Here is a 9,402-nt window from a genome sequence, read left to right on the forward strand (position 1 = left end):
GGTTCTGTAAAAATACACATTTACTCACTTATTTATTTATTTTGACTAAAAATGACATAATCATAAAGAAAACACTCCTAGGAACGCTTTAAAAATAGATCAAAAGATTATTGGAGTGGAACTTTAATGGGAATCTACATAGTTTTATTGACAATTTTAGTAGGTTTACCTTTTCAATCCAATGAAGAGGAGCTGAAGGAAATCCTACTCTATCTATGTTAGTTACACTAAATTTGATCTCAAATTACAATTTAAAAGTCGTTTTTTAATGATTTATTATTTTTTTATATAGTTGGCTTTAAATTTTCCTACGTTTATTTGCTGCACTAAGGAAGTCATATTTACTGACATCAGTAAATTAGATACATCAAATTTAGATATGGTAAGAAAAGCATTATAAATTCTTCATTACCATCCACCCATCCCTACCCAACCCACTGGCTTTTGGAGATCTGGTGTTGCTGGAGCCTATACAAACTACTTTTGCGCAAAGGCAGGGTACTCCCTGAACAGATCGCCAGTATGTCACATGGCCACACACATTACCACCTACAAACTAAAATTAACTTATAAAGAATGTTTTTGGACTGAAGGAGAAAGCCTTCAAATAGACTGGAGAACTTGCAAACTCCACACAGAACCCAGCTGGGATTTGAACACAAACATGGATTCAGAAGATATGTCAAAATCCTCATAGGTACAGGTGATATGTCCCTCCCACTGGTGTCAGGCCTCGTCTGATTGGATGATTTTTTTAGGGTATTACAGTCCTTTGTTTCAGAATTCACAGTTGTTTCCATGCACAGATATGAGGAAGACATTTGTAAACATACAGAGAGTTTCAAGAAAAAAACTTTTCCAGATTGTGTTTGTGTGTGTATCTTTACAAAAAAAAAAATAGAACTGAAGAAAGAGTTTTGAATGTAAGATTCTCTTATGTACATCCATGGTTCTGCACCTGAGCTTGCAGAAGGAAATCCATGAAAACAATCAATTGACCTAAATAGACCCATGAGTTTAAAAGGAAAAACTTACCAAAGTAGCTGAGCAGAGGTGGAGGAAATGTTGACTTTTAGAAAAAGGAAAAAGTAAAAACCTTCTTGCATTCACAAATAAATAAATAAAGAAGTTAATCTTAGAATAAATAAAAGATACAGAGATATATATTAACTGAACCTCAAGGATGAAAAGACTTGAAAAGATTATTTTATTCATCATTTAAACTGTGATAATAGCTAACATAAATATTTAACTAAAAATAAATCTTGAGATGTCTTTAAAAATGATCTTTTTTCGTCCCGCAGATATTTAAAATTACGCCTCTTTAGGAATTTAATCTTTCTCTGATTTATATATATAAAAAAAAACAGTCACCAAGATAGTGGAGGACCTCCTGGGAGGTTCATGGAATAAAAAGAGCTCTGATAAAACAGCAGGACAAAGAGCATGTGGAGTTAGATCAAAAAAGATCTTTAAATAAATTCCTAACAAAAGGAAGTCACTGCAGAGGTTTGTCTTATTTCTGTCTTCAATCAACACACAAACAACTGAGTTTAGGGTCAATTGTTACGCTTGTCAAATCCTCATTTAAAACGTGAGAAAAACATTTTTTAATGCACCTACGAGTTATGAATTTGAACCCAAAATGAGTTTTAAATAGACGAAGACCTGATTAAGAATAAGAGACACGCGTATTGACTCTAATGTGAAGAATGAAGTGACACCTTGTGTTAAAAAAAAAACTAAAAAAAAAACAAGTTTTCCATTACCTTGGAGGGGATGAGTAACACATTTGTCCTCATGAGTAACTGCTGAGTCATGGTAGGGCAAAGAACCTGTTATCTCATTTTAAGGTTAACAAAACACAGCTCTGCTTTCATACTAGGCCAGGAGGTGGGCAAACTACGGTCTGGGGGCCACAAACTATTTCATCTGGGTCACCAAAGTGGAATAAACGACTTTAATTACATTCATAAATGTTTAATTATCCGTGTAGTTCAGGTGTCTCTCCACAGAGGGCGCAATACAAACACATTCACCTTTGCTAAAGTTATTCTGAATTCATGTAGTTTGTAGAGTTGTTGTTTTTTTCTGATATTCATGTGTGATTTCCAAGTCGGACTGTCATTTTTCAGACTATTCCAACGCCAGCATTTCTCGTGTTTGAGATTTTCCCTGAGGAACATCAACCCATTGGTGAAAAGGGCCCTAAAATGAGAACAAAATGTGCAGTTTTGAAATAAAAACTATGAAATGCTCTGTTCTAAAGTCCTTTTCAATCAAGATTAGGGGATGTTTTTGTCCGGATCCCATGATATATCCTTCTTTTACAAGGTGAATTACCGAAAAGCAGAACAAATCTGCTCCTGGTTAGGAGCTTCTGCCAAATTTTAGAACCCTTTGTGCCCCACGAGTAAGAAAGTATCCCCATCCCTGTACTACATGAAAAGGTCATTAAGGTAAAGCTACAGACACATCGGGCGTTTGACACGAGTTGAAGAGCGTACTGAACTTACATTCTTGAAGCTGTTTAGGTGTTCACACTGGACAAGCAGGGAAGGGCTTCTTCTTTGTTTTCTTTGTCTTTTGTTTATAACTCCATGTCTGCCACCTAAAGTTAGAAGAGGCTTGTCGAAGTGGTGCAAGTCTTTCAGATACATAAGAGACTTGGTATCATATAATTCCATCCGTGCACAAACCACAATTATTCATTTCTCCTTCATGATCGATTTTCAACAGTTGGTACTTCCATATATTAGAGGGGACGCCATATATGCATAACTACCGAATCCGAGTCCCTGATTGGTCAAAGTTTGACCTGGTTGAACTTGCAATGGACACATGTGCATTTACTTAGGCCAAATCCAAAATGCTTCCCTACCCATCTGGTCCTAATTGTAGAGGCATTGTAGTGATGTCTGAAAGTTTTTTTTTTTTTCTTAAGGAGGAGCCGTAGCGACTTAGGGCTGACTATCCCTCCACTGGTAGGGTGATATGCATGGTTCTTATAGCGCGGAGAAGACATACATTTCTTCATGTGGGTGTGCTCTGAAGCACAGAAATGTCGATTAAAATTTTTTTTCAATTAATTTTTATTTAATTAAGTATACATAACATCAAAATAATACTACATAAACATAAAACAGTTAATAAATGAAAAGGAGCAGAAAGAAGTAAACTTATATTATCTGCCCCTATTCCTAAATCAAATAATTATATCAAACAAGGAACATTTATATTTTTAAAGCTATCAAACCAATGTTGTTATGCATGCTCCAAACGCTTGTAGCTACATGCTAACATAGATGACCGGCGATTTATGATGATGTCATCAAGCGGGAGTAATGCCTGGATTTGAAGAGACTATTTTTTCCTTATCTTTCCAGATAAATGTAGGGAAACAATTTGGCCATTGACTTCTCTTTCGAGGTGCCTGCTTGAACGAGTGCTGCCGACAATGAGGTCACACATAATGAAATGACTTGCAAAGTGAAGTTAAAAAAAGACTTTTCTCATGATTTTGAATCTCGAAATATTTAATTTTTATTTGATTCCTGTTGAACATTGAATCAGCAAAGACACAGAGCAGCCCTCTCTGTTATCAAATCCAAACAGTCACAGACTGTCCTTTTATTTCTCAATCACAAAATAAACAGAAAGAAAGAGACCTCTGACTCCTCCAATCTGGCAGATTTCTGCAACAGCTTCAAAAACAGCCAGACTCCTGTACCAGACTCATTTCTACTTTGACGCTTATTTCACAGCCCAGAGACATGCTCCCTCTGTACGCCGTCGCTCTCCTCTGCTGGGCGTCTGTCAGCCGCTCAGCTCCGACGCCCTGTGAAGACCTGGCAAGGCCGTTAGATCAGGTGGAGTTTCCTGACTTGAAAGGTTCCTGGGTTTTGGTTTTAGCTTCTGCCAGCGATCCGTCACACGTGGAGAAACTCAAGAGTCGAGACAGCGCCACTATCAGCTTCGACAACTACACCGACAGCTCCGAGATGGCCCTGAAACGCGTCTACAGCTCCAGTGACGGCTGTGAATACATGCAGTCCAACATCACAGTAGAAGGCAGCGGCTTCAGCTTTGCTGAACACAACATCAGTGTGAGCTTCCTCAGGAGCTCCTGTGCTGACTGCATCACCATGCTCTTCAACAAGAGCTCTCATGGACCTGTGCGCCTGTACCTGTTCAGCAGACAACGGGAGGTGAACCCGCAGGAGGGCGAAGGGTTCACAGCCCAAGCCAAGTGTTTCAACATGTCTGATCCTGTTGTGATGGATCCAACCAAGGAGCTCTGTCCAGAACAGATGGAGCAACAAAGTGCCTGAAAAACTCCTTCCTGACTGATTGATGCATTAAGTTGAATTCTGAAGTAATGAAGGACAAGCGGTCAACAGATGATGCTCTTTAAACATCTGGATTTCTCTCTGAATTTAAATGTTTTTAAAAGCAGTCATGACTTTGATTAATTTACAGATGACTACATGCTACTGTGACTTATGTCTTTTCAAAATGTACAAACATATCTCTTTGGATCAATAAAGTTGTACTGCAGAAATCTTGCGGATTGTTTCTGATCATTTACTAACTTGATAGAAAAACCTTAAAGACCCAATGCTATGAAAATTGTGTTTTTATCATTTTTGTTGCGTTGATGGAGGTCATATATCAAACAATTTTACTATTTTTTTTATTCAAATCGTGATTGATTAAGAAAAAAAATGAAAAAGCTCATGTTTGTGTTGCTGCAACTGAAATGAGTGGGTTAAAGTCTCCCTGCTCCGCTACAATTCTGAAGCATCCACAAGAGCTGAATAGCCCCGATTTTGCTCTCCATTTTTGTTGTACTGCCAATGGATGATGGGATATCAAGTGAGGGCTACTTCTGTGCCAAAATTTAAAAAAAATATTACAAGTTTTTCATTTTTGGCTTAAAAATACAAAATCATAATTAAAAGATCACTGGGTACAATTTCCAATAGAAAAAATAATGTTGCAGTCAGACTTTAAATTTAAATTTTCTGATATAGATTAAACTATTTTGGAAAATGTATGTTGAACATAAAAAAACTTCACCTAAACAAAGAATTGTATTATAATAAAAAAAGAAGGAAAATCAGACTGCAAGAAATTGACCTTCTCTGCATGAAGGTGATGAAGATGAGTATGATGATCTGTAACTTCATAAAGATCTCAACTCGAAACATAGAAAAATGTGTCATAATTGTGGAGAAAGGAAGGTGGTGATAAAAGCACTAAAGTACCTTCTCCTACTCATCAATTACATGTAAAAATGTTTAAATTCAAAGTCTTTCTTTCATGTGTTTGCTTTTCTCAACAGAGAATAACAGAGTTTTGTCTGACAGAGAACATTTAATTTAGAATATTCAGAAAAAATTTGCTCTAATAATTTAAAAATAAAGCCACAATATCATATTTAATCTTTGAAACTTTTTTTGTTTGTTTGTAGCCTTTAAACTGTGTGTGTGTGCAGTTGTGGGCGTGTGTGGGTGGATGCATGCGTTAAAACTGGAAAATACTTTGTGTTCTGAAGTTTTCCCGCACAAATAAAGCAGATTGATTGATCCACTGAATGAAAAAGTGAGTCATATAAAAGTTAATGTGATTTACGCAACAGTGGAAATCACACAGATAAGAAATCTAAAGCTCGCTTTGTGTTGCAAAAGTGGGACTTCCTCATCCGAGTTGCTCTACAAAAGCAGACCCACAACCGCACACAATCAGCTGAAACCTCAACCTGGTGAGACATGCTGTCTGTGTGCGCTGTTGCTATCTTCTGCTTGGTCTCTGTGACCCGTTCATCTCCTCTGCCCTGTGAAAAACTGGTCCACCCTTTAGATTTATCCACTTCCAGCCACCTGGAGGGCAGATGGGCTTTAATTGCGGGCAGTCTTAACCACCCTCCGTCTATGGCGGCCCTGGCTCAAAGAGACAGCATCACCATGTACTTCTCCAACTCCAGTGACGCCCTCACTTACACCCAGATCAATCGCTTTGGAGACGAGTGCCAGCATCGCCTTTACAACATCTCAGCAGAAGGCCGCGCCTTCACCTTCGACGTGGGGAATCGCTTCCAGCTCACCGGAGCTCTGCTCCAAACGTCCTGCCCGGACTGTCTGGTGATGCGGTGGGTTGTGAGCTCAAAGCGGAGACACTCTGTGGACCTGTACCTGCTGAGCAGGAGGCGTACGGTGGAGCCAAAAGAGATGGAGGAGTTCAGGGCTCAGCTGAAGTGTTACCAGCTGCCGGCGCCTGTTGTGATGGATCCTTCCAGGGATCTTTGTCCAGAGCAGCCCGAGAGCCAATCAACAGCAGCAACACCTCAGGACCAGGAGGTGAACAGCGGAGCATGAAGGATCCGGACATAGCACCTTCAATTACTCCATCTGCAAGACTGTGAGCTTTCTGAAGACTACCAAAAAAGGCATGATGGGAAATGTTTCAGCGAGTTCTATCGTCATAATTTGCTCACTTGTGTAATTTATTTGCTTTTTTTAAAGTTCTTTTTCTTTAATAGTTCTTTGATTGATAAAAACAAAACACTTTATTTTCAACAAAAGAATTTTGAATTAAACTACCTTGAGATTAATCTTTCTGTGTTGTGTTATTTTGTTTTTGGACCAATCTGAACTTTTCTTTGAATTTAAATTATTGCTTTAACGCTGGAGCTCCAGTGTCAATGCAAGAAAGAAATCTACCATTTTTCACTTAAATTATGAAAATCAAGTTGTATTTTTATGACTTTAAAAGACATTGCTAAATTTGTTTCTTTCTTTCTTATAAATTCGCCTGTTTAAAGTCATTAATTTAAGACATTAAAAGCCATAAATCTACAATTTGGAAAATACACACAAATTTATGAGAATAAAAGTCATAATCTTCAGAGAAAAAGAAGTCACAATTATTAAGTTGGGAGAAAAAAGTCAAATATTTATGACTTTAAAAGTCGTAGCTAAATTTGTTTTTTTCTTTCTTATAAATTCACCTGTTTAAAGTAATTAATTTAGGACATTAAAAGACATAAATCTACAATTTTGAAAATACACATAAATTTATGAGGATAAAAGTCATAATTTTCAGAGAAAAAAAGTCACTATTATTAAGTTAGGAGAAAAAAGTCAAATGTTTATGACTTTAAAAGTCATGGGCTATATTTATCACTTTCTTCTGGTAAATCTATGTGTTTTAAAGTCTTAAATTAATTACTTTAAAGTTTTAAATTTATGTCTTTAAAACATGTACATTTATGAAAAAAAGTAATTAACTTATGAGAAAAACATTGTACACTTATGAGAAAAAAAGTCATGAATTCACAAAAAAATTTACAAGATTTAAGGTTGTAAATGTATCACTTTAAGTCCCGTAGTATTACTTTTTTTTGTGGTTGTATCCATTTTCTACGCTCCATCATAGAAAATTGATAAATCCATTAAAATATTAATTGATTTTATTGTGTTTTAGCCCATAGATTACACCGAATAGGTTTTATTCTGATTAAATGTCATCTCCAGATATGTTGGAGATGTTGTAAAACCTCTTGTTAGATGAAGCAAATGATACAAAGAGAAGCAGAGTTCACTCTCTGGCAGTGATGAGTGGATACTTTGATCTATTAGAACCCGTTTCTATGAAACATCTCCTCCCAAAAGAAAGCTATTCATCTTTTATTTGTATTGGGGATGATGGTAGAATATTAGACTGATTGAAAATGTAATGATTTTACAAAAAAAAAATAGAGAGTCTTCACAAAAACACCCCAAAAGACTTAAAAATAAATCATGAGAGCAGAGAACAAAAACTGACAAGCTGATCTGATGTGAAATATTGGGAAATTAGAAACATTTTTTTATGAGATTTTAATGGGAAATGGCAAAGTAAGACTTTCAAATTAAATAGGAATATAAGGGAAAGAGTAGAAACAAGCTGCACTTGTAACAGAATCAACCAAAGTTACATGAGCTTAAAACCCCAAATCCTCACAGGAAGACATTCACAAACCAAGAATTACCTTATTATACATAAATAGCATTTCTGACATGACTACAATAATTCTGCTCATTACAAGAGACATATTTTTGAATCAAAATGTGGTTTTTCTAGTTCATGAGGATTTTTTCATGGTTTTTGACATATCTAAACTAACTTAACTCAAGATGTTTTGTGCTGGGATCATAATGCAAAAACAGACCGCTTGGAAATAAGACAAGAAATCGTAAAATTTAGACCAAAAACTCTATAAATAAACCAAAAAAACATTTACAGAGAATGGTCAGAAAAAGAGAAAATATCCAGAGGACAGCAGTTCTGTGGATGTGTTGTTGAGGTCAGAGGAGAATGTCCAGACTGGTAACTCAACAGTAAATCAATATGGATCAAACTTTCTTAATAGGATTACTTTTCTTTCAGGAAAAAAATTAAGCTATTCTTTCTTGAAACAAGGTTCTTTTTATTTTCTTAAGAGTTGTTTTTTTGCAGTACACTTTGCTGTTCCTGCAGGGAGTTGGAAAATAGCGTGAGACTGTTTTTGCGCCTTCGTTCGATCAACACCTAACACTTCTCCTGTATAAAAATCCATTCTCTCTGTAGCTGCTCTCTTCGAGGCTCATAAACGTGTCATTGATTCTGCAGCGTTTCTTTCTCCCTGCTCACATCTGCGACTCAGGAGCTGGAACTTTTACAAACACACCGTCCAGCTTTGCTTTATTGTTGTGGTCTCCTGCTGTTGCTTTTCTTTTTGTCTGTTCCCATCTTTTCTTCCCCAGGCGAGATTATCCTTCCTGAGTCTTGCTGTGCTGGAGGTGTCTTTTCTGCAGAGTGAATCACATGTGAGGGGAAAAAGGGTTTAGATTTACTACTATGAATGCCATCTTTATTGAGAAAAACAGAAGTTAAGAAATTCATCAGATGGGAAAAAAGATGTAATAAACATTACTTTTATGGAGTGTTTTATAGACAAAAATGTGCAGAAATCAGCACCTGCTGGTCATGAGTGGTAATGCAACCAAAGACTATTTTAGCTGAGTTTGATGAAGTTTTCAGGTGTTTTTTTTTGTCCATCTAAAAAATTGAATTATACTAGTAAATGACTGAGATATAAGAAGATTTCCTGTGTTTGGACAGGTTACTTTCATAAAAGAACAAACACAAATCACGTCTTGGACGTTTTACCCCAAATAAAAGTGAAATCATCACATTCCCCTCTTTTTTCTCCTTTGGTACATTGTTTGATTTGCTTACATGGTCTAATAATCAGCGTTTGTTGCAAACTAATTGGATTAGTAGCATGCATTTTCTAATCCGCCTAAGCCCTGAGCTCCCTCATTTGTGCGTGCACACACACACTCGTTTGTAATATTGCACACGTTTGTGTGAATGGTG

This window comes from Oryzias melastigma, linkage group LG1, assembly GCF_002922805.2.
Source record: "Oryzias melastigma strain HK-1 linkage group LG1, ASM292280v2, whole genome shotgun sequence".
In the NCBI taxonomy this organism is placed as follows: Eukaryota; Metazoa; Chordata; class Actinopteri; order Beloniformes; family Adrianichthyidae; genus Oryzias; species Oryzias melastigma.